The 26,757-nt window shown below is 42.7% G+C and overlaps 1 protein-coding gene across 5 annotated transcripts in view; it reads left to right on the plus strand.

Moving 5' to 3' along the window:
* The first annotated feature begins 725 nt into the window (after positions 1-725).
* LOC123507218 (whirlin-like) overlaps positions 726-26,757 on the plus strand; it is a 123,836-nt gene continuing 97,804 nt past the window's right edge. For all 5 annotated transcript variants that reach the window (XM_045259922.1, XM_045259920.1, XM_045259924.1 and 2 more), the window contains exon 1: positions 726-925. The gene's annotated coding sequence lies outside the window, so the exon portion shown is untranslated. The remainder of the gene's footprint in view (positions 926-26,757) is intronic.

Genomic DNA, 26,757 nt, shown 5'->3' on the forward strand with positions numbered 1-26,757 from the left:
AAAACTCAAAGACAAACAGACAGACAGAGACAGACAGACAGACAAACTTGCAGGCAAATAGATAGAGGAGAAACTTTTAACGGAAGACTGATAAGGAAGGAGGGAAGGGAAGGAAGGAGAGAAGGAAGAGTGGAAGAGAGAAGAGAGAGAGAGAGAGAGAGAGAGAGAGAGAGAGAGAGAGAGAGAGAGAGAGAGAGAGAGGGAGGAGTACACAGACTGACCACTCCGATGACCAAATTCAGTCAAGCTTCTCTCCTCTTCTTCTTCCTCCTCTTCCCCTTCCTCTTCTTCCTCCTCCTCCTCCTCACGGGTCTTAACTGCCATGCTACCACCCTCCCCCTGCTACTCTAACAACCATCCTACGCCCCCCCACCCTCCCTCCCTCCTCCTCCTCGGGGCAGCAAAACAAAATAACGAAATATTCCTGATGTAGGCATGCGAAGAGGCACCCGTTACATCACGACCCCCATCGTTACAAACACACCCCCACACCTACACGCAAACAACAAAGCACTCACTCACGCACGCACACACACGTACAGAAACGGTGTGAAATGTGCCTATAAACGCGCACAGACACACAAACTAACCTGTAAATTGGTGCAAGACGTGAAATAACCCGGGTGATTTAAATAGACAGCAGTAGTGTGGGGTGCATATTTCACGCGCCGAGACTGTGAAATCCGTACGCACCTGGATGGGGTAGAGAGCGCACGGGAGACAAGAGGCGATTAGTGTACCTGTGGCTGTGCTGGAGGAAGGGGCGTGTGTGTACGTGTGCCTCAGGTGTGTTGGGTGATCTCTACGCCCCACGCCTGCACCCGTGCCAGCCCAGGAGTGCCACAGGGCGGGAGTGTTGGGAGGTGCCGCGGGTGTTTCCAGTGCCAAGAGTGCCCAGCGTGTGTTTACCTGCCAGATTACACAGGTGAGCTTAACGAGTAGGTAGAGGGTAATGGTGCTCCCTCCTCCCTCTCCCTCTCTCCTCCCACCTGCCCTCCTTCCCTCCCTCCAGCTTTCCTACCTGGTTCTCCTCCACTCTTCTCCTCTCCTCTCCTCTCCTCTCCTCTCCTCTCCTTCCACCCTCCTCCTACTCCTCCTACTTCTACTCAGACTGCTTCGTCCGACCGCCGGACAGACAGGTAAAGCACACACACACACACACACACACACACACACACACACACACACACACAGGGCGTAAAGTCATGCCAGGCAAACTATACCTCTTCAGTGTGTGTGTGTGTGTGTGTGTGTGTGTGTGTGTGTGTGTGTGTGTGTGTGTGTAAAAGGGAGAGATTTAAATTTCTAGTCATGTGTCGATAATAAAAATAGCAATGATAGCATAGTGAAATAATAATAATAATAATAATAATAATAATAATAATAATAATAATAATAATAATAGTAATAATAATAATAATAATAATAATAATAATAATAATACTTTTTTCAATGTCCGTATTGTGACATGAATCAACTGCCATGTATGAGAGAGAGAGAGAGAGAGAGAGAGAGAGAGAGAGAGAGAGAGAGAGAGAGAGAGAGAGAGAGAGAGAGAGAGAGAGAGAGAGAGCTCCCATATAATACTTAGATAATATCACAAGTGCTCTCTTTGCAACACCTCCTCCTCCTCCTCCTCCTCCTCCTCGTCAGCCACATGGAGGGAGGGAGGGAGGAGGGAGGGAGGAAACTACAGCATCAATCCGGATGTGGAGTGTCGCGTACGCCCCTCCCTTCCCCGTTACCTCCTCCCTTCCCTTCCTCTTCCCTTCCTCTTCCCTTCTTTTTTATTCCGCTATCCTTTCATGTCTTTCTAACTTGTCTTTCTTTCCTATTTTTACTGGTTCTCTCTCTCTCTCTCTCTCTCTCTCTCTCTCTCTCTCTCTCTCTCTCTCTCTCTCATTTCATTTTTTATCTTTTCGTGTCTTTTCTTTCATTTCTCCTTTTCTTTTTTTCTTTTCTATGGTCCTTTTCCTTCCCTCTTCTGTTCTTCCCTTCCCTTCTTTTTTCTCCCTTTTCTTACTTCTCCTCTATTCCTCTTTTCTCTTTCCTGATTTTCCTCTTCTTCCTCTCTTCTCTCGCTTCCTTGTTTTTTTTTCCTCTTCTTCCCACTCCTCCCATCCTCCCTTGTCTTATTCATTTTTTGTATTCATATTCTTGTTCCTTATACGTCTCCTCCCCTCTCCTCATCTCCTCATCATCTTCCTCCTCCTTATACGCATTCCATTCCAAGCTCTCTCTCTCTCTCTCTCTCTCTCTCTCTCTCTCTCTCTCTCTCTCTCTCTCTCTCTCTCTCTTTTCCTCCTCCCATTTATTTATTTCATTTCTCCCACTCTTTCATTTTTCTTGATCTGTTTACTTTTCTTAACATTCCTTTTCTCTATTCAAGTCTTTAATTTTTCTATCTCCTCTTCGTTTTCTCTCTTTTCCTCCTCATCTTCCCGTTACTGTGTCCACAATGACTCTCTCCCATTCCCTTCATCTTCCTCCCGACATCTTCCTCTTCCTCTCCTTCCCTCTCACTCTCTCCCTATGCACACACACACACATACACGTTCACCCTTCACTCTCTCCTTCATACGGTATCCACACGTTTCTCATTGTTGGTGTAGGTGGCTCTTCCCCTGGTTTAATTACAGAAGTTGGTTACAAAATATAAGCTCCTTTGTTTCCTGGTGTTATTTGCTCCTTTTATTACACTTGTCTGCTCGTTGGATTGTTGAAGATGGTTACAATGGATAATTTTCTCCATCACGCTTGTTAGTCATGTTCCTCCTCCTCCTCCTCCTCCTCCTCCTCCTCCTCCTCCTCTTCTTCTCGTCCACACAGGTAAGGGACAAATAATATAACAGTGTAGAACAAAGATATGCAGAACAGGAGAATATTAATTGCATTTTACACTAACTACAATTCACACTAACTGCACTTCACTATTCATTGGACTTTGAACCACTTATTCCCTCTTCAAATCGTTCATGTGACTCGGTGGTTCGTCGTGGTGTCTATCAGTAAGTCGATAGTGATACATTTTCTCTAAGTCATTCACTGGTGGATAATTTTTTTTTCTCCATAGGTTACATATTCATGGTTTTGTTGTATATTCATGACAAAAACTTAACACTCTCACCTTTCTTCTTTTCTTTCTCCATGCAAACGACTTCCTTTACAGTTTTCTCAGTGTGAACAGGAAAAAAGATGACCATATAAGTAGAAGGGTTAATTTCACCATCTTCATTTAATTGCTAGTTGTTGTTGTTGTTGTTGTTGTTGTCATTAGTCTCCGTTTTCTCTCTCTCTCTCTCTCTCTCTCTCTCTCTCTCTCTCTCTCTCTCTCTCTCTCTTTTTTTTTTTTTTTTTAGTTTTCTCAATGTGAAGAAAAAAGATTACCATATTTGTAGAAGGCGTCAGTATTACCATCTTCATTTAATTGTTTGCTGTTGTTGTCATAAATATTTTCTTGTTTTTCTTCTAATTATTTTTTCTCGTATACTTCCTCCTCCTACTCTTCTTCATTTTTTATCTTTTATCTTGTCCTTGTTCGTAATCCATTATCGCTCCTTTATCACTGTGTCTCTTTGCTTACCATCACGTTATCTAGTTTATCAATACAAGCATTTCCTCTTCACCACAACCGACGACAACGCTCTCTCTCTCTCTCTCTCTCTCTCTCTCTCTCTCTCTCTCTCTCTCTCTCTCTCTCTCTCTCTCTCTCCTGGAAACACTTGTATATTGTTCCGGAGAGTGTAGGGAGAGAAGGAGGAAGAATGCAATTAAAAGTACAGTTTGAATGAAGGGAGAAGAGACAAAGTTATGGAAATTATATAGAAAAAAGAAAGATAATAAATAGGAAGACGTGGGTAAACAAAGGAAAGAGATGAAAAGATAGTGATAGAGATAACTCAGTAAAGAAAACTAAATCAGAACACTATCTTCTATTTATTAATTTATCCTATCTTTTTTTATTCATGCTATTCATTCCATTTATTTTCAAGTTTTTTTTTTTTCGTCCTTCTCATCAAACTTTCATAACACCACCACCACCACCACCACCACCACTACTTTATACCTGTTATGCACTCACCAGACTTGTACCACACCTCACCCCACCACACCTGCCTCACCACACCTGTTCCCGCGCCCTTGCCACACCTTGCTCCTACCTCTGTGTGTGTGTGTGTGTGTGTGTGTGTGTGTTGCTGATGTGGCAGTGGTGTAAGTGTTGTGTCTCTCTCTCTCTCTCTCTCTCTCTCTCTCTCTCTCTCTGAAAACGTCATGTAAAGGAAAATTAGTTTGTCCTTGTAATATGATGTGCTTTCATACACACACACACACACACACACACACACACACACACACACACACACACACACACACACACACACACACACACACACATTCTTTCCTCCATTACTTTTCCTTCTTTCTTCCTTTCCTTCCTATATCGATTTAACTATTTACATATATCTAATTTCCTTCACTTTCCTATCTTTATTTCACTACCTATTCTTTCCTTCCTTCCTTACTTCACTCCCTTCTCTCTAACTCACTTCTATCTTTCTTCCCTTTTTTTTATTCCCTCACTACCTTTGTTTGTCCTCTCTTCTTTCCCTACTCCTCTTCCTACATTTATTTGCACTTTCTATTTCTCTCCTCCACTTCCTTGTTTTTCTTCCTTATTTCATCTTCTTTCATTCCTTGATATATTTTTTTTCACTCCCATCCTTCATTAATCCTATCCTCCTTCATTCCTATCCCCCTCCTTCCTTCCTTACCTTACCTGTCTAACTAGCTTACCTGTCTAACTGCCCTCCTAACTTGTATTTCTCACGCTACCTCAACCATAACCTTTGATAAGCCAAAAGCGATTCACTACCTCCTAACTAATCCTCCTCCTCCTCCTCCTCCTCCTCCTCCTCCTCCTCCTCCTCCTTCTTTTTCTTCTTCCTCCTCTTGTTTTTATAGCTCTACGTGATGTTAGCGTCAGTACCAGGGGGTAATTCCTGTTTGACACTCTCTCTCTCTCTCTCTCTCTCTCTCTCTCTCTCTCTCTCTCTCTCTCTCTCTCTAGGGCTTCGTCAGCCAATGAGTCACAATATCAAACTACAAAGAGTAATCAATATTTCTTGACATGATTCAATAAAAATAGAAACTCGTGCATATTACATTTTCACTCATTCACTCAGTCACTCACTCACTCACTCACTCTCTCTCTCTCACTCTCTCTCATTCTCTGGCTCACGCAACACCCAATATTTGCACGCTGGGTAACACAATGCCGCCAAACAATGCCTCTTTCAACTCTGCAACACTTACTACACTTCAATGTACACCTCTCTCTCTCTCTCTCTCTCTCTCTCTCTCTCTCTCTCTCTCTCTCTCTCTCTCTCTCTCTCTCTCTCTCTCTCTCTCTCTCAATCTATCAATCTAAATACTTCTCTTACTTGTGTCTCTATTTCAAACGAAGCAAAAATTCTCTCTCTCTCTCTCTCTCTCTCTCTCTCTCTCTCTCTCTCTCTCTCTCTCTCTCTCTCTCTCTCTCTCTCTCTCTCTCCTACGGCAGGTGTGGACACGCAGGACTCGCCACCAGGACACACGAAGGACACAAACACGTAATTTTCTCTTATTTTAGCTTTTTTTCCCCCATTTCTTCGCCTTCAATCCATTTTTTCTTCTTTCGTTCACATTTTTTTCGTTCCTTCCCCAACCCCCTTTTTTTTCCTTCGTCTCAGGAAGCTAAATGTTTCCTGCGATTCTGAAGGTACACGAGTTCCGGGAGGGAAATAATTAAAGAAAGAAGGAAGAGAAAAAGATGAGAGAGAAGAAGAGGGGAATACAGCGAGGAAAGGAGAGTAGAGATGGAAGGAGGAAGGGAAGACAAGAAAAGGAGAAGTGAAATGAAGAAAAATAGATGAGTGGGAGAAAGAAAGGAAGAAGGGAAAATAAAGGAAGGAATATGACAAGTAAAGAGGAAAAAAAAAAGGAAGGAAGGAGATTGAGATGGAAATAAGAATGGAAGGAAAGGAAGGATGAAAGAAGGAAAGTAGGGAAAGAAGGAATGGAAGGAAGGAGGAAAGGCAAGAAAGAGAGAAATTAAAGGAAGAAAAACAGATGAGAGGAAGTAGGAATGGAAGAAAGGAAATAAAGAAAGGAGGAGAAAAGGGATATGAGAACAATGAAGAAAAGAAGAAAGGAGATAAGGATGGAAAGAATGAAAGGAAAGAAAGGATGAACGAAGGAAAGGATAGGAAGGAAGGAAGGAATAGAGGAGGTAAGAAATGCAACAAAGGGAAAAAAAAAGGTGAGTAGAATAAGAAATGGAAGAAGAGAAATAAAGAAAGGAATGTGAGAACGATGGAAAGAAGAAAAGAAGGAAGGAAGGACATAGGAATGGAAAGAAGGAAAGGAAAGTAAGGAAGGATGGAGGAAAGTAAGGAAGGATGGAGGAGAAAACGAAAAAAGTAGATAAGAAAAAAGGAAGATAGAAATAAAATAAGAGAATAGGAAGGGAAAAAGGAGCTAAACAGAAAACGGAAGAAAAGAAGAGAGAGAGAGAGAGAGAGAGAGAGAGAGAGAGAGAGAGAGAGAGAGAGAGAGAGAGAGAGAGAGAGAGAGAGCTGGAGTTCACCCGTGAGAGCAGGTGGTACTCGGTAATATTCTCTCTCTCTCTCTCTCTCTCTCTCTCTCTCTCTCTCTCTCTCTCTCTCTCTCTCCTTGACAAACCGCAGCTTCCGACAGTTTCACGCCTTAATTCTTCTTTTGCATTGCGACATCAACTTCTTTTCGTTTCAATTTTCATCAATTATAATTCAATCTCTCTCTCTCTCTCTCTCTTCTCTCTCTCTCTCTCTCTCTCTCTCTGCTTCGTTATTTAGTATCTTCTTTACATTTTTATACATTTGAGAGAGAGAGAGAGAGAGAGAGAGAGAGAGAGAGAGAGAGAGAGAGAGAGAGAGAGAGAGAGAGAAAGGAAGGAGACTCATGAAGGAAGGCTAGATGGAAAGACGAAATGAGAGAGAGAGAGAGAGAGAGAGAGAGAGAGAGAGAGAGAGAGAGAGAGAGAGAGAGAGAGAGAGAGAGAGAGAGAGAGAGAGAGAGAGAGAGAGAGAGAGGAAAAAAGAGGAAGCGTGACTCCTAGCTAATATAGGACCTAAAGGGTTGAGGACGTGTGACCCTCTCTCTCTCTCTCTCTCTCTCTCTACGTCGTCCCACACAACCGCCTGCCCGCGTTTCTACACCTTACATTCCAGCGCTCTCTCTCTCTCTCTCTCTCTCTCTCTCTCTCTCTCTCTCTCTCTCTCTCTCTCTCACACACACACACACACACACACACACACACACACACACACACACACACACACACGTATATTAAAGTATATTACTGTTCACTAACTCATTTATTTTCTTCCTCTAATCATTTTATTACCGACAAATTAATACTCCAAATCTGAAACCTTCATCTTAGTATCGAATCCCTTGAAGCAGCATCTCGAAACCTTATCATATTGCTTCGTATAGTTTTTTTTTTTTCATCTATTTATTTACTAATTTTCATAGCTGTGGTGTTTCATTAATTAATATAGGTTCATAATTATTAGTACCGAGTGTGGTTTATTAATAGGTGGTGGTGGTGGTGGTGGTGGTAGGGGGTGGTGATGATGATGATGATGATGATGATGATGATGATGATGATGATGATGATGATGATGATGATGGTGGTGGTGAGTAGTAGTAGTAGTAGTAGTAGTAGTAGTAGTAGTAGTAGTAGAGTAAAATCTAAAATATTTTTTGTATATATGAATATAAAAAAAAAGAAAGTTGAATAAATGAAAAAAAAAGATCAATAGGGGTGAGCTTACCAACGTGTGTGTGTGTGTGTGTGTGTGTGTGTGTGTGTGTGTGTGTGTGTGTGTGTGTGTGTGTGTGTGTGTGTGATGAAGATAATTAACACTTTCACACGCTCCCTCTTTCCTCACTTCTCTCATTTTTAACCTTACAAAAAATTAAAAGTTCTGGTTATTGAACAAAATCCCGGAGACATTTTTATATCAATCTTCTGTGGTTTCTCCTCCTCCTCCTCCTCCTCCTCCTCCTCCTCCTCCTCCTGGTTAACCTGCCTAGTCACTTTTCATTTAAATTCTTTCTAAGACCTTTCTTTTTTTTCTTTACAGTCTACTACTAGTTCCTACGTGAAGAACTGACTGATTCTCTCTCTCTCTCTCTCTCTCTCTCTCTCTCTCTCTCTCTCTCTCTCTCTCTCTCTCTCTCTCTCTCTCTCTCTCTCTCAGAGCACTATCAGGGGCGTGCAAGGCGGTGCATCGTACACTAACGCATCACTATCGTACTAATGTGGTGTTGGTCGGTGCGAGGAGCAAAAATATGAGAAACTTATCGTAAAGAATTTGATGATAGCGTCTGGTGCAGCGGGAGGTCCAGGAGGAGGAGGAGGAGGTAGGGTTGGTTACACTACGTGGGCTTATCTGTTTGATTTCGGAGAAGAAAGATGGAGGAGGAGGAGGAGGAGGAGGAGGAGGTAGGGGTGGTGGTGGTGGTGGTGGTGGTTGAAGGGGGAAACTTCTCAGCGAACAAACGAAATAACAAACACGCACGCACGGACGCCCCTGAGAGAGAGAGAGAGAGAGAGAGAGAGAGAGAGAGAGAGAGAGAGAGAGAGAGAGAGAGAGAGAGAGGCATGCAACCACAAAATGCTCCCGGATGACGTACTGTCTTTAGTTTCTTGTGGAGGAGGAGGACGAGGACGAGGAGGAGGAGGAGGAGGAGGAGGAGGGTGAAGGCTGTGAACCTGTGCGGGAAGGAGAGCCTTCACACACACACACACACACACACACACACACACACACACACACACACACACACACACACACACACACACACACACACACACCTGCAAGTAAACAAAGCAATGATGCAAAATGCACAGTTAGAGAGAGAGAGAGAGAGAGAGAGAGAGAGAGAGAGAGAGAGATGCCGTATTTTCATTTCCTTACTGCTAAAGATCTCTCTCTCTCTCTCTCTCTCTCTCTCTCTCTCTCTCTCTCTCTCTCTCTCTCTCTCTCTCTACACCACACCACCACGCACCATTACTGTTTGCACCACCAGAAACAACACCCACCTGCCCTCCCCTTCACGCCACCACACATCACCACCACACATCACCATTACATGTCATATCACACTTACATCACACGTCACAACCTCACCTCTCACCTTCCAACATTTCGTTCTTGTTCATCACCACATGCCATATACACCACACACCATTCTCATCACCATCACAAGACCAGTTCTTCGTTTTTGTCACTGCCATCACCACTTCCACTAGAAAACAATTTTGACTTTTTTTACTTTAATACATTATCATCACCATCATCACCATTATTGAGTAGTGTCGTTATCTACACCAAAAACACTCACCACATCACCATACGTGCTAATCAAACATTCTATTATATCACACTCACCACGATCACCAACACACACCAAAACCGCACAAAATGTACCATAACTTTAATTTGTAAGCCTCACACACCCTCATTACCACACACCAAATAATCAATATGCCAAATAACACCACACACCACCACTCACCACACACATGACAATGCTAACTATTCCTAAGCGTCACACACCACACCACCCTCACCACCACACTAAAACATCACATATCACACCACACACCACACATAAGCAAATCTACAACTATTGTTACTATAACCTGGATCCACCACACACCACTATTATCACACACACACACACACACACACCACTACTGCTATTATAACCTTATCCACCACACTCCACCATACAACCACACACAAACAAACCCAATACTACTATTATTATAACCTCAATCCATCACACACCACCGAAAAACCACACACACAAACCTACCACTACTATAATAACCTCATCCACCACCATCACCACCACACACCACCACACATACAATACTACCACTACTGTTATTATGAGCTCGATCCACCACACACCACCACACACCACACACAAACCTACTATTACTATCATTATAACCTCGAATCGCCACACACCACCACACACACACACACACAAACCTATCATTATTATAACCTCAAATCGCTACACACCACCACCACACACCACACACAAACCTACCACTACTATTATTATAACCCCGACCCAGCACACACCACCACCACACATCACACAAACCTACAACTTCTATTATTATAACCTCTATCCACCACACACCACCACCACCACCACCACATACTATCATCACACACACCACCATCACCACCACACACCACCACACACCACAGGGGCACCGTTGCGGCCCTTCCCTGAGGCGCCGCTAACCGCTACCCCGCCTTCACCAACCCGCCACTCCCGCTCTTACCTCTCCCCTCCGTCTCGCTAATCCCTCTCCCCTCTCCCTTCTCCCTCTCCCCACCCCTCCACTCCCTCTCACCTTAACCTAACATAACCCCGGGTCTTCCTAACCTCCTCCCTGGTCATTTACTAAGCTCCCTTCCTGAAAAATACACCTTGTTTGGCCTCCTCTCTCTCTCTCTCTCTCTCTCTCTCTCTCTCTCTCTCTCTCTCTCTCTCTCTCTCTCTCTCTCTCTCTCTCTCTCTCTTTCTTCACGTGAGAAAATAGAGGAACGGTATGGTTTTTTTTCTTTCTTCTTTGTTTCTGTTTTTTTTTTCTCTCTCTATCTCTCTCTCCGTCTTTCTTTCTTCACGTGAAAAAATGAGTAGTAATGTATTTTTTTTCCTCTATTTCTTCCTTCTTCATTTACTTCAATGTCTTTTTTGTTCCTCTCTTTCGTCCTTTTTCTGTCATGTTTATCTATCCTTGCTTTCCTTTATCACGTAATCAAAAACATCTCAAATATTTGGTTTCTTTCTTTTACTTCTCCTTTTCTTTTTCTTCCCATTATCTTTCTTTTTCGTCCTTTTCTTCTCTTCTTTCTTTTTTTCTTTTTCACTCTTCTTGTTTCCTTTCCCGTTCATCTCTCTCTTCTTCCCACTATCTCTTTTTTTTCGTCCTTCTTTTCTTCTCTTCTTTCTCTCCTCTTTCTTCTTCACTCTTCTTGTTTCCTTTCCCATTCATCTCCCTCTTCCTTCTCACCTTTCCTTCTTCCCATATCATTACTGTTTCCTCCTTATGTCTTGTTTTTCTTCTAATTTATTTAATGCTACTAGCGGTTAGTTGTTGTTGTTGTTGTTGTTGTTGTTGTTGGAGGTGGTGGTGGTGGTGGTGGTGGTGGTGGTGGTGGTTATTATTCTTTTCTTTTATTTTATTTTCTTCCTATCTTCGTGGTGGTGATGATGCCAGTTTTGTTCTTGTCCTGTTGTTGCTCTTCATCTTCTCTTTCTTTTCTTTTCCTTTCTTTTCTCTTCATTCATTCCTTCTCTTTTCTTCGTGGTGGTGGTGGTGGTGGTGATGCTGGCTTTGTTGTTCTCGTTGTTCTTGCCGTTGTCATTGTTGTTGCTGCCGTCCTCGTCGTCGCTATCTGCTTCATCACACAACTAACCACACAAACACAACCATAACTCAACAAACTCACTATACACTTAAAAAAAAAAAATAATGGACTAAAAATAAATGACTAATCAAGTATAATAAAAAGCAAATAGCTAAATAAATACAACGCCATAACACAACACAACAAACTGGTACAAAACAACTCAAGTGTCACTCATAAATCTTCCGCCACGATGAAATACACTTAATAGGAAATGGGAACCAGTTAACTTCCACGTGAATAAATTAATGTACAAGTAGACGAGCAAGCAAGTATGTTCAGTGTGGTCCCTTGAAAGTCACACAGGAAGCTATAAAGTTTAGATTCATGTGTTGATGTGAGTTAGAAATGCGATAAAAGGTTAACTACTGATAAAGTGTATGAATATTTACTCTCTCTCTCTCTCTCTCTCTCTCTCTCTCTCTCTCTCTCTCTCTCTCTCTCTCTTTCTGTCATGTGAAAGTAATTTTGACATTTGAAGATTGAGAGAGAGAGAGAGAGAGAGAGAGAGAGAGAGAGAGAGAGAGAGAGAGAGAGAGAGAGAGAGAGAGAGAGAGAGAGAGAGAGAGAGAGAGAGAGAGAGAGAGAGAGATTCATTCCCCTAGCAGTGCATATTTTCCTAAACCTGTTCAAGAAACATCATTACCTTTTAGCAAACTTGATTCTTGCTTGTATTCTTGCTTTCTTTTTTCTTCTTCCTTTCTAGTTTTTCTTGTCTTAGTGCTAACGGTGTGTGTGTGTGTGTGTGTGTGTGTGTGTGTGTGTGTGTGTGTGTGTGTGTGTGTGTGTGTGTGTGTGTGTGTGTGTGTGTGTGTGTTAGTACAGTTTTAATTTCAGGTCTGTTTTGTTTGTATCACTCTCTCTCTCTCTCTCTCTCTCTCTCTCTCTCTCTCTCTCTCTCTCTCTCTAAGTGCCCTTGGCCCCTAAAAAGGTCACACGTCCCCTCTCTCTCACCCTATCCTCCTCCTCCTCCTCCTCCTCCTCCTCCTCCTCCTCCTCCTCCTTTTAATAGTAACAAAACGAACATGACTTTCTGCCCTCAATTACTGCCCAGAGAGGAAAAAAATAATTGTCTGACAGGAAAAAATGTGGAAGGAAAAAAGTCATTAATCAAGAAAGGAAAAAAATAACTTCAGGCTTATTAGTTTCTCTTTTTTTCTTTTATATCTTACAGTTTCTCCCTCTCTCTCTCTCTCTCTCTCTCTCTCTCTCTCTCTCTCTCTCTCTCTCTCTCTCTCTCTCTCTCTCTCTCTCTATCAGTTACTCCATCAAGCACGCATTTTTTTTTCACTTCAATTTCTTCACTTCCTTCTTCCTCTCCTGTCCTCTCTTCTTCATCTCTCCCTTCCTCATCCTCCTCCTCCTCCTCCTCCTCCTCCTCCTCCTCCTCCTCCTCCTCCTCCTCCTCCTCCTCCTCCTTCTCCTCTTCCTCCTCCTCCTTCTCCACATGGAAGAGTCACCAACCTGCAAACAGTTATCCTCCTCCTCCTCCTCCTCCTCCTCCTCCTCCTCTTCATCCTCCTTCTGTTCCTCTTCTTCCCTTTCTTCCTCCTCTAATTTATTCATCTAGTTTCCTCTAATTATCTATGAATTAATTATGACCACTTCCTGTCTCTCTAAGTCCGCAGTTCAATAAAGTCATAGAAACAGAAAGACACACTGTGAAGGAGAACCAACTTGTATGAGAAAGAGGATGAGAAAGTTGATTATATTCTGTTAAAATGCCACAAAAGAATGTTCTCTCTCTCTCTCTCTCTCTCTCTCTCTCTCTCTCTCTCTCTCTCTCTCTCTCTCTCTCTCTCTCTCTCGGTGTTTTTTTTTTTATTCCATTTTTTTCATTGAAAGAAAACGGAACAATATTAACACAGACTGATTTCTTTCTTTGTTTTTATTTTTTATAATTAGATTATGTAGCAAAAAAAAAGTGATAAATTCCAGGGTTTTATGATCTACTTTCTCTCTCTCTCTCTCTCTCTCTCTCTCTCTCTCTCTCTCTCTCTCTCTCTCTCTCTCTCTCTCTCTCTCTCTTCCTAATGAGATACGCCAGGAAATTTGAGAATGAGACAAGAAAATACGTGAAAACAAGATCAATACAAGAAAACAAGTCGAGAGCTTTCACATAATGACAAAAAGAAGCGACCGGAAGGGAGGATGAAAGGATGAGTGGAGAAAGGAGAAAAAAAAAGGAGAAAGAGAAAGAAAGTGGGTGACAAAAAAAAAAAAAGCGTAGGATACATAGAATAGATTAGACAACAGAGAAGAAAGAATAGCAAAGGATAAGGAAGATAATTAATACAGGATAGAGATAGGAGGAGAAAGGAGACAGACAAAGGAAACAGGTGGAAAAACAAGCTTAGGATACATAGGAAGGATTAAAGAACAAAGAGGAAAGGATAAAGAAAGGAAAAGATAGATACAGCAATGGAGGCAAGATAGAGATGGAAGGATAAAAAAAAAAAGAGGAGAAAGGAGAAGGGTAGGACGTACAAGAAAGATAAATACAATAAATGGCGAGAAATAAAAAGAATAGAAGAAAGGAAGAAGATAAAAACGATGAAATAAATATGGGAAGGAAAAATAAAATGAAATATATAAAGAATAAATGAGAGAGAGAGAGAGAGAGAGAGAGAGAGAGAGAGAGAGAGAGAGAGAGAGAGAGAGAGAGAGAGAGAGAGAGAGAGAGAGAGAGAGAGAGAGAGAGAATTTACCAATCTACCTACGTACCAGTTAATTACCACACACCTGTGCACACCTGACCTTATACCTGCCTGTAGTACTTCCTCTCTCTCTCTCTCTCTCTCTCTCTCTCTCTCTCTCTCTCTCTCTCTCTCTCTCTCTCTCTCTCTCTCTCTCTCTCTCGAAGACCTTGGTATGACAATGACCAAGAAACGGGTATTGGAGAAAACTTGTTTTGGTTTTGTGTTTTGTTCGGAGGAGGAGGAGGAGGAGGAGGAGGAGGAGGAGGAGGAGGAGGAGGAGGAGGAGGAGGAGGAGGAGGAGGAGGATTAGAGATAGCGATGAACATGAGTAGCAGGGGGTTTGAAGGAACAAGCAAAGGAGGAGGAGGAGGAGGAGGAGGAGGAGGAGGAGGAGGAGGAGGAGGAGGAGGAGGAGGAGGAGGAATGAGGAAGAGGAATGCGTGTGGAGTAACAGTGTCGATGCCAAAAAAAAAAAGGAAGGAAAAGATCTACCGAAGGAAGAGACTGAAGATTTTGAGGAGAGGATGAATTGTGAGGAAGAAGAAGAAAAAGAAGAAGAACGGAAATAATTATCCCTTCTCTTCAATAAATATCAGTAAGAAGATGAAGGGGAAGACAAGAAAAATGAGAAAAAAACGTCGAAAGATAAAGAGTAATGAAGTTAAAGATAAACAAAAAAAAAGATATGAAGAAAGTAAAAATTTGATAAAGTATGGACAGAAAATAAAAAGAAAACAAAACAGAAAGAAAAAGAGAAAAAGACTCATAAAATAAAAGAATAAGGAAATAAGGAGGAGAGAAATTCAGAATGTGCAGAGAGAGAGAGAGAGAGAGAGAGAGAGAGAGAGAGAGAGAGAGAGAGAGAGAGAGAGAGAAACAATAAATTACGGTGAAAGTGAGGCAAATATAGGCTTAAAGTTAATCATTATCTCTCTCTCTCTCTCTCTCTCTCTCTCTCTCTCTCTCTCTCTCTCTCTCTCTCTCATTATCTATTATCTTCACGCTTGCCTCTTCATTTTATCTTTCCTACTATCTTTATTTCTTATCTTCATGCTATCTGATTTCTGAAAATAGAGATAAAAGAAAATGGAGGAGGATGAGGGAATCGTGTGTGTGTGTGTGTGTGTGTGTGTGTGTGTGTGTGTGTGTGTGTGTGTGTGTGTGTGTGTGTGTGTGTTTAAGAGTAGTAATGCGTGAAAAGTGGAAAGAGGAGGAGGAGGAGGAGGAGGAGGAGGAGGAGGAGGAGGAGGAGGAGGAGGAGGAGGAGGAGGAAGAAAATACCACTTGAGAACGTGCGTGAAAGAAGGCGCGCTGATCCGTACACACACACACACACACACACACACACACACACACACACACGGCAGATGGAGGTGGACAAGACACGCCTCCCCGCCACCTGCCGCCGGTAATTAGCCCGGTAGCACAGGTGGGGTGATTACGCCCGCTCACCTGAGGCACCGCATGCATATGGGGAGGACATTACGAGGAGGAGTTCCGGCTTGGTGGGGAGAATTAGTGGGGAGAAAAGTATCTGCGTTTATTATTTATGGGGAGAGAGAGAGAGAGAGAGAGGGTGTAGCATTTTACGTTCAATAGTTTACGAGGGAGAGGAAAACTGAGAGCAGAAAGGGGGGAGTTTAAAAAGAGCCACTAATGTTACCTTTTTAAAACGACTGCATCCTCTTCCTCCTCTTTCACCCATCTGACCTCTTTTCTTGACCTTTCCTTAACCTTCCTCTCCCCACGTGTCGCCTACGCTGCGTCATGACCTGCGGAGCGTCGAAACACCAGTACTAATCAATCTCTCTTGTGGTGCCGCGTGGTGGTGAAAGAAGGAGATGAGTGATGAAATAACAGTATTGGTGGTGAAGAAAGGGGATTGGTGATGAAGTGGCACTGCTGGTGATGATAGCAAGGCATCTGGTAAACTCTGGAACTCCCTGCCTGTGTCTGTATTTCCAGCTTCCTATGACTTGACTTCATTCAAGAGGGAGGTTTCAAGACATTTGCCCCTAAGCTTTGCCTAATTCTATCGGCTCTATAAGGAGACTGGCAACTGAGTGGGCCTTTTTCTTTATATTTTTGTTGCCCTTGGCCAATCCTCCTCTCTTACATAAAAACAAAAATGGTGGTGAAAGAAGAGCAGTGATGAAAAAAGAGCAGTGATGATGAAGGGAAGGGCATTGATGGTGAATAGGCATTACTGGTGATGAAAGAAGGGCAATGGTGATGAAATAATGGCATTGGTGGTGACGGAAGGGTATTGATGGTGAAGGAAAGAGCAGTGATGGTGAAGGGACGCCATGAGGTGATGTGAGAGACTAAGGTTAGCATGAGGGACGGTATCGGGGAAGGGGGCCGCTGGAACACATGAGGGAGAGGAGAATGAGGGCAAACTATACGCTGACACACAAAGCTAACTTAATGTAGTATATGCATATTCATGAGTGTGTACCATATGCATCCATACACACATACATACATACACGCATAAATACACACATACATACATACATACATAGAAGTCTACCAATATTTAGTTTTGCGTACGTACAAAATACAAGTTTATACACACATACACATACATATGAATACCAAAACAAATACAAACAATACCACACACACACACACACACACACACACACACACACACACACACACACACACACACACACACACACACATTTAATGGTATATGCTCAATCTTATTCTGTTTTCTCTTCTATTTTCAGGTAAGTTCAGTAAGCACACCTGTAGGAGGAGGAGGAGGAGGAGGAGGAGGAGGAGGAGGAGGTAAGTGTGCGTGAAAGGAAAAGTTAAAAGGAGAAGAGAAGTACAGTACGTAATATTCTCTCTCTCTCTCTCTCTCTCTCTCTCTCTCTCTCTCTCTCTCTCTCTCTCTCTCTCTCTCTCTCTCTCTCTCTCTTCCCAAGGTCATACTAATTAGTCTCACATAATCTACATTAGTTCCTCTTTTCGCTTTCATGTTCAGTTTCCTCCCTGTCTTTATCAGGTTTCAATTATCATCTTCTTTATTCTCTCCATTCCTCATCTCCTTCCTTCGTCATTTCGGTTCCTCGCATCTTCACATCTTCACATTCTGCTCTTCTTCCAAGTTTCCTTTTATTCTTTTCTTTTGTCTGTTTCTATTTTCCTTCTCACGTGCTTCTATTATCGTTCTCTTCGCTCTACTGCTTTTCTTCTTTTCCTCCTCCACCCCCTCCTCTTCCTCCTTGTTCTCTTCCTCTCTCTCACCTCTCCTCGTATTTCTCGAACACTCCCATCTGTCATCTTTTTCTCCTTTTCCTCTTATTCACTTCTTTTCACACTTTATTCTTTGTCCTTCTCTTCTGTTTCTCAAAATCACAACCACCACCATCAGTATCACGTCTTCTTCTTCTTCTTCTTCATTATCTTTTCTTTTTCATGCATCCTCTTCTACCATCACCATCGCAATAACTACAGTACATCCTCCTCCTCCTCCTCCTCCTCCTCCTCCTTCCTGCAATCTCTTCCACTCAGATACACTCCAGTGCAGAGGAGAGAAGGTTCCTCCACTTGAGCGAATGTGGAGGAGAAAGGAACACTGGGTGGAGGGAGAGGTGGAGGAAAGGAGGGAGAGGGAGGGAGAGAAATTATACTGTTTGTAGGAAGGAAGAAAGTGTGAAAAAAAAATCTAAAGATACAGTGTTTGAAAAAAGAAATGGGAGCATATCCTCTCTCTCTCTCTCTCTCTCTCTCTCTCTCTCTCTCTCTCTCTCTCTCTCTCTCTCTCTCTCTCACTAAATAACCTTAATACCACCTCCACGTTACAGAGAGAGAGAGAGAGAGAGAGAGAGAGAGAGAGAGAGAGAGAGAGAGAGAGAGAGAGAGAGAGAGAGAGAGAGAGAGAGAGAGAGAGAGAGAGAGAGAGAGAGAGAGAGAGAGAGAGAGAGAGAGAGAGAGAGAGGAGCTATTTAAACCTTGCACGCCTGCCTATTACTGCCAATTAATCCAGGTGTTTCTCGCTGATACAGACAGAAGCACGTATGGCCAGGTGTCACGAAATTACCTCCAATTAAGAACTTCCGCCCTACCTGAGGAAGAGGAAGAGGAGGAGGAGGAGGAGGAGGAGGAGGAGGAGGAGGAGGAGAAGGAAGTAGGAATATAAGAATGAATGGTTGGGTAGGTAAATGAATGAAGGAACAGGAGAAGGAAGTGGAATATATAATGTCAATATTGAGTGAAGGAAAGAAGAAAGAAGAAATGTAAGATTAATTGAAGGAAGGAAGAAATGGGAAAAATGAGAATAGAAATGGTAGGCTAAATGAATGAATGAGTGAATAAGGAGAAAGAAAAGAAAAACTAGAACAGAGGGGAATAACGAAAGAAGAAATGGAAAAAGAACGAATGAAGAAAAAGACGATCGAAGTGAACATATAAAAAGAAAAGGAGAAATATTTTTAAACTGATAGAGAGAGAGAGAGAGAGAGAGAGAGAGAGAGAGAGAGAGAGAGAGAGAGAGAGAGAGAGAGAGAGAGAGAGAGAGAGAGAGAGAGAGAGAGAGAGAGAGAGACTGACTGTTCCCTTCATTGTTTCCTGGTGTATATGTAAAACTATCTCATCACAACCAAGGCTGCATCTCCATCACCACCAGCATCACTACTACTACTACTACTACTACTACTACTACTACTACTACTACTACTACTATTACTACTACAACTACTACTACTATTACTCCAAGATCACTTCTATTACCATGTCCTCCTTTTCTTTCTCTCCCGTTTATTCCACCTTATTTCCTCTCTTCCTTCTGCAAGACCACCACCACCACCACCACCACCACCATCACCACCATCATCCCATCCTCCTCCTCCTCCTCCTCCTCTTCTTCTTCTTTCCCCTTTTCTTCTACTTATTCTACCTCTACCATCACCACCACAATCATCACCACCACTGTCACTACCGCTATGCCACCACTACTATTACCACCACCACCGCCACCACCATCACAACCGCCACCACCACCACCACCACCATCATCATTTAAAATACAAAAATAGCACGTGATTATAGACTGAGAGAGAGAGAGAGAGAGAGAGAGAGAGAGAGAGAGAGAGAGAGAGAGAGAGAGAGAGAGAGAGAGAGAGAGAGAGAGAGAGAGAGAATCTAAAGTTTCAGACCCACTCCACACACACACACACACACACACACACACACACACACACACACACACACACACACACACACACACACACACACCGTTATCTGCACGCGGTCCACTCATACATAAAGCAAACTTTCACAAATGGTTGTATTGGTTTGTTACTTATTCACAAACCACTTCCGGTCCACAGGTGACGGCTGCGACTCATTACCATTACCATTACCATTATTATTATTATTATTATTATTATTATTATTATTATCATGGTGGTGGTGGTGGTGGTGGTAATGTAATGGGAGAAATAAATAACATCCATTTCTCACAGTATTTGTGAGAAGGAAAACTCGCTGAATTGGAAGGAAATACTGGTTAACATATAAACCCGTCTCATTCATCGACCACAAACACACATTCATGAAAACATACACAAAAAAATTTAGCACGGGTTTTCAACCTTTTCTCGCTAAGAACCACCTGAGTTATAAGAACCATCTCTCTGAAGTCTCGGCAATCTGATTTCGAAGACAATGTTAATTTAATGACTAACACCAACTCAGTATGCAATGACACTGCAAAGGGCACTATTAGATCAGCCATCTAATCTTTGTGTGAACCCTTGGAAGTTCGCGAACCTGCGTTTGAGAACGCCTGATTTAGTATATATATATATATATATATATATATATATATATATATATATATATATATATATATATATATATACACACACACACACACACACACACACACACACACACAGAGAGAGAGAGAGAGAGAGAGAGAGAGAGAGAGAGAGAGAGAGAGAGAGAGAGAGAGAGAGAGAGAGAGAGAGAGAGAGAGAGAGAGAGAGAGAGAGAGAGAGAGAGAGAGAGATAAAACGACAATTTTTCGTAGCATCAGCAATAACGCAGCAAACAAAAATGAATAAATAGATAATCACTAAACAAAAGATATTAATAAACAAATAAATAACAAGCCCAAATAAACACTACTCGGCAAAATAAACATAAAAAAATCATAAATACAAACACACAAAAATCTAACAAGAAACAAATAACCAGCAAACATTTCCAACACCACAAAAGTACCAAAAATTAATAAATAAAGATAAACTAAAAAAAAAAAATTAAGTAATCAAAACCATTAATATCTTCAAAACATCCAAACCTTTACCCTTTGAACCCTAATAAGACCACCACCACCACCACCACCACCACCAGTAACGACCCCACGCCAGGCTTATGAACACGTGGATTAGTGGCAATTGGCACGACCCTTTAAATCATTCCCCTTAAAAGTCTCACCTCACCTTTCCCGCGGCTCAGGTGTGTCATTCAGGTGTGTGGTTCCCGCCCTTACCACACCTGGGATTACGGGATATTTCAGCTTCTTTCACAGTGAATAGAGGGTGAAAGAAGACAAGGAGGAGGAGGAGGAGGAGGAGGAGGAGTCAGTAATTATATGTCATCTGTGGTTCACTCCTCCCCCTTCTATCTTCCTCCCCCCCCCTCAATATCACCCCCACGACGCTTACCACCACTAACCTCCTCCTCCTCCTCCTCCTTTTCTCTTTCACTCGTGTCTTCGTCTTCCTTTTTCCTTCAGAGTTTTATCACCTTCACACACACTCTCTCTCTCTCTCTCTCTCTCTCTCTCTCTCTCTCTCTCTCTCTCTCTCTCTCTCTCCATGAACCCTGGGAAATCGTCTCCCTCCATCACACTTAGCGAGGCTTCACGTTTTGAAAATCACGGGGCATTGAGACAAATAGGATCTAATGGTGAGCTCCTGGTGAAATCTCTTGTATTTGTCGTGTTGTTATTTCCACTGGGACTTGCTTTTCTGTTGCTACCACATGTACATAGTGTTCAGCCTCCTCTTTCTACTACACTCACTACCAGTGCTATGATAGCTACTACTATCATTGCTACGACTGTGTTGCTGTTACTATTACTATTACTACTACTACTAATACTACTACTAATACTACTTCTACTAGTACTACAGCTACTACTACTACTGCTACTACTAATACTACTACTATTACTACTATTACTACTACTAATCCTACTATTAATATAAGTCCTTTACTATCTTTCCATATTATACCAGCAACAATAACAACAACTACTACTACTACTACTACTACTACTACTACTACTACTACTACACTACTACCACCACCACTACCACCCACCACTACTACCACCACTACCACAACCACTACCACCACCACAACCACTACCACCACTACTACTACCACTACCACTACTATTACTACCACTACCACTACTACTACCACTGTCACTACCACCACTACCCACAAAATTCAATTCGAGACGATTCAAATGATAGTAAAAACAAAACATCGAAATTCAAGACAGCTTAAGCAATTTCAGGATGAGAAAGTGAAAATAAGTGACGAAGAAACACAGAAAAAAAAAGACATGATGCAATAAAGACGTGGGAAGGTTTAGACATGATTACAGGACAGAATGAAGGAACAAGGGACGGGAAGTAATAAAACAGGGAAAAAATGTTTGACACGGAAAAAAGTAGATGAGGAAAAAATAAGGTTGTTCAGTGGAAAGGAAGGACAGATGATGAGAAAGAGAGAGAGAGAGAGAGAGAGAGAGAGAGAGAGAGAGAGAGAGAGAGAGAGAGAGAGAGAGAGAGAGAGAATGAAGGTCAGGAAAAAGCGAGGATGAAGGTGCTTGAACGTAAGTGAGGAAGACGATGACACTTGTTGAGGAGGAGGAGGAGGAGGAGGAGGAGGAGGAGGAGGAGGAGGAGGAGGAGAGAAAAAAAGAGATAATGACTGATGATGATAATAATGATGACGACAACACCAATAATGAATCTGATAACACCATGAATTAAACACCATAAAACAAAAACAAAACAAGAAAATACCCAAAGAAAAAAATAAATAAATCAACAAAACCAACATAAATAAACAACACAAGAAAACAGAGAGAGATATTACAAACCTAGATACACACACACACACACACACACACACACACACACACACACACACACACACACACACACACACACACACACAGCACCCCCAGCGTTGTCATTCCCACGCCCTTCCGAATTGAGGAAGAGAGTGTTTACAAGTAGGAGTTTGATATCCCGGAGGAGGAGGAGGAGGAGGAGGAGGAGGAGGAGGAGGAGGAGGAGGAGGAGGAGGAGGAGGAGGAGGAGGCGGCGGCAATGAACGAAGAATTATTATTTCTTTTATATCCTTCAGGGGTGTGATGACCTTTGTGTGTGTGTGTGTGTGTGTGTGTGTGTGTGTGTGTGTGTGTGTGTGTGTGTGTGTGTGTGTGTGTGTGTGTGTGTGTGTGTGTGTCTCTCTCTCTCTCTCTCTCTCTCTCTCTCTCTCTCTCTCTCTCTCTCTCTCTCTCTCTCTCTCTCTCTCCAGTAACATATTTTTGCTCCTTCCCTTTCTTCATCTTTTCCTTCGTTCCAAACTCGTCCTTCCTTCTCGCTTTACGCAGGAAGAGGAAGAGGAAAACGAGGAGGAGGAAAAGAAGGAAGAGGAAGTAAGAGCAAATGATAAAACACGAAGGATGTAAAATAATAATAAAAAAAAATAATTACAGAAAGAAAAGAATCAAGGAGGAAAGACGGAAGGAGAGTAAAGGAAGGGAGAGAAAGAGAAAGGCGGGAGAGAAACTTGTTATGCCTAAGCCTCCCACTTTCCCTCCACCTTTTCAAAGTGGAGAGAAAGGCGTCCTGCATTTCCTCTCTTAATGGAAGGGTGGAATTAGGAGAGATGGAGGGAAGGGAGAGAAGTTGAGGAAATGCCGGGAAGAGAGGAGGAAAGATGAAAGTGACTGAGGTTTCATTTTTTTTCTCTTTGAACTTGAGTGGAAGAAAGTAAAGAGAGAGAAAAGGAAATAGAAAAAGGGAGAGAATAGGGAAGGGGGATAGTAAAAAAAAAATCAAGGAAGAAGAGTAAAAATAGAGGGAAGGAAAATAAGGAAGAGAAAAAATGAAGGGAGGGAAATAATGGAGAAAGCTAAAAAAAATGAGGGAAAAGATAAAAAGATGGAAAACAGTAAGGGAGAGAGGAAAGGGAAAGGGAGGATAGTAAGAAATTAAGGAATAGAGAAATAATAGAGGGAAGGAGAGTAAGAGGAAGAGAAAAAAATGACTGGGAAAAATATGGAAAGAAAAGAAAAAAGAAAAGAGGAGGAGGACGAAAAAAATCTGAGAAGAAAAATAAGGAAGAGACAAATAAAAAATAAAAAAGGAAGATCAGGAAAGCAAGCAGGACAAGATAAAGAGAAGAAAAAAAGAAAAGTAAGGAAATAAGAACAAAGAGGAAAGCTGAACAAAAACAGAAAAAAAAGGAAAACACAAGAATGAAGAAGGTGGATGAAGAGGGAGGGGCGGAAGCCTTCTCTCTTTTCTACTTCTACACAGACATTTGCATCTCTATAGCTGTGAAAGTGAGATTACTGAATATACCTGAGGAACTATGCAGGTGTGTGTGTGTGTGTGTGTGTGTGTGTGTGTGTGTGTGTGTGTGTGTGTGTGTGTGTGTGTGTGTGTGTGTGTGTGTGTGATGGGGAGGAAGGGAATAAAATGACACTATTAAAATGATGGTTAGGTTAGGAAAGGGAATGTAAGGGAAGGGAAGACGGAGGAATGAAAAGGGAGGAATAGGTGGTGATGAGATGTAAGGAGAGGTGGTGGTGAAGGTGGTGGAGGATGTGTGGAGGCGTGGAGGTGCGTGAACTGGAGGGAGGGAGCAAAGAAGACACGCGACCATTACTTCTCTTCCTCCTCCTACTCTCTTCATCCTCATCCTCTTCCTTTTTCTTCCTCCTCCTTCTCCCTCCTCTTGGTCTCCTTCTCCTCCTTTTCCCTCCTTCTTCTTCTTCTTCTTCTTCTTCTTCTTCTTCTTCTTCTTCTTCTTCTTCTTCTCCTCCTCCTCCTCCTCCTCCTCCTCCTCCTCCTCCTCCTCCTCCTCCTCCTCCTCCTCCTGGTCTTCTTCTTCTTCTTCTTCTTCTTCTTCTTCTTCTTCTTCTTCTTCTTCTTCTTCTTCTTCTTCTTCTTCTTCTTCTTCTTCTTCTCCTCCTCCTCCTCCTCCTCCTCCTCCTCCTCCTCCTCCTCCTCCTCCTCCTCCTCCTCGAGAGAGAGAGAGAGAGAGAGAGAGAGAGAGAGAGAGAGAGAGAGAGAGAGAGAGAGAGAGAGAGAGAGAGAGAGAGAGAGAGAGAGAGACGGCTAGGGTAGCATCACAAGAACGTTTTCAAAATATTCTCTCTCTCTCTCTCTCTCTCTCTCTCTCTCTCTCTCTCTCTCTCCACCAACATCACCGTTACCACTGTCACGTTAACATCCTTTTTTGTTCTTTTTGTTCTTGTTACTCTACTGTTGTTGTTGTTGTTGTTGTTGTTTTTGTTCTTGTTACTCTACTGTTGTTGTTGTTGTTGTTGTTGTTATCATCACCTTGTTTGTGCTTTTTCATCCGTTAAAATCTATCCAAAATTTCCCATTATCCTTTATTCCCTTCTTTATCAACCCTTTCCATCATTGCCTCCATTTCTTTGTTGCAAATGCTCTCTCTCTCTCTCTCTCTCTCTCTCTCTCTCTCTCTCTCTCTCTCTCTCTCTAAGGCTTCTTTCTCACTTTCCTTGTCCTCTTCCTTCCTTCCTTCCTTCCTTCCTTCCTCCCTCCCTCCCTCCCTCCCTCCCTCCCTCCCTCCCTCCCTCCCTCCCTCCCTCCTCCCTCCCACCGTCTTCCATTCCCTTCTCTTCTTATCTACAAGGCTACGGTATCATTGGGCTACAGATTGGGCTGCAAATATCAAACTAGTCTGAATTGGGCTATAAAGTGGAGGGTTGGGCTGGATACTATAAGTCTGGGTAAGATTGGGCGGGGAGAGCTTTGGGTACATCACTGTTGCCTGAAGGACTGGAAAATACCGCGGTGTGTGTGTGTGTGTGTGTGTGTGTGTGTGTGTGTGTGTGTGTGTGTGTGTGTGTGTGTGTGTGTGTGTGTGTGTGTGTGTGTGTTTTGTTGTGGTGGGTTTAAGTAATTATTTAAATATATGTGTGTGCTTGTGTATATGTATGTATGTATGTATGTGACCTTACAGCACCCTTTGTTTGCTTGTTTGTCTCTTTTAACTAAGCTCACCAATACCACCACCACCACCACCACCACCACCACAAAAACATCACCACAGCTTGTCACACCTACAGGATGTGATGAGAGAGAGAGAGAGAGAGAGAGAGAGAGAGAGAGAGAGAGAGAGAGAGAGAGAGAGAGAGAGAGAGAGAGAGAGAGAGAGAGAGAGATGACAAAGCATGGAAGAGTAAAGAAAACTGAGGAGGAGGAGGAGGAGGAGGAGGAGGAGGAGGAGGAGGAGGAGGAGGAGGAGGAGGAGGAGGAGGAGCATAATTCACGTGAAGATTGATAGGATGTGATGGAGCGAAAAGGAGGAAGAAGAGAAGCAGGAAGGGAGTGGATTTTTGTGGTGGTGGTGATAGTGGTGGTGGTGGTGGTGGTGGTGGTGGTGGTGGTGGTGGTGGTGGTGGTGGTGGTGGTGGTGGTGGTGGGCTCACTGAACTTCACCTGGAAGCCACATATTATTGAACCCTGAGCCCTCGACACCACCACCACCATCACCACCACTGTCACGGATCTCTCTCTCTCTCTCTCTCTCTCTCTCTCTCTCTCTCTCTCTCTCTCTCTCTCTCTCTCTCTCTCTCAATACATTCTTCCATTTCATCTCTCCTCCCCATTAAACACATTTGCTTTTTTCTTTTTCTCTTTCTTCCCTCATATTTCCTCCCCACTCCCCATCACTCAATTCCACTCATTCTCCTCCCCAAACACTCCTATTTCTCTCTTTCCTTTCCCGTATATCCTCCCCACTCCCATTATCAATAAATATATCCTCTCCTCCCCATATGTACTCCTCCTAAGCACTCATCCATTCACACACTCGCTCATGTCTCTTCTCCCCAGCAAACTTCCTCAATTTCTCATTTGTTGACTTTCACGATGCTAACAATTCATATCTCATTCATGTTCTGTACAATTTCACTTGATTATTAGTTCTTTCCTCCTCCACTATTTCATTCTGTCGTGTGTGTGTGTGTGTGTGTGTGTGTGTGTGTGTGTGTGTGTGTGTGTGTGTGTGTGTGTGTGTGTGTGTGTGTGTGTGTGTGTGTGTTCCCAACCTTGACAGGGAACAAATGACAGTGTTTCATGTCATTGCGAAAACTCTGTGTCATTTCCCTTTCATGTCGCGTTATGTTGTTTTGGGGACACCGCCACCGCCTTCACCGCCGCCGCCACTACCACGAACACGTCACTTACAAAACCATGAATCCAACAAAATTAAACATAAAA

The sequence above is a fragment of the Portunus trituberculatus genome, chromosome 21, assembly GCF_017591435.1.
Source record: "Portunus trituberculatus isolate SZX2019 chromosome 21, ASM1759143v1, whole genome shotgun sequence".
Taxonomy (NCBI): Eukaryota; Metazoa; Arthropoda; class Malacostraca; order Decapoda; family Portunidae; genus Portunus; species Portunus trituberculatus.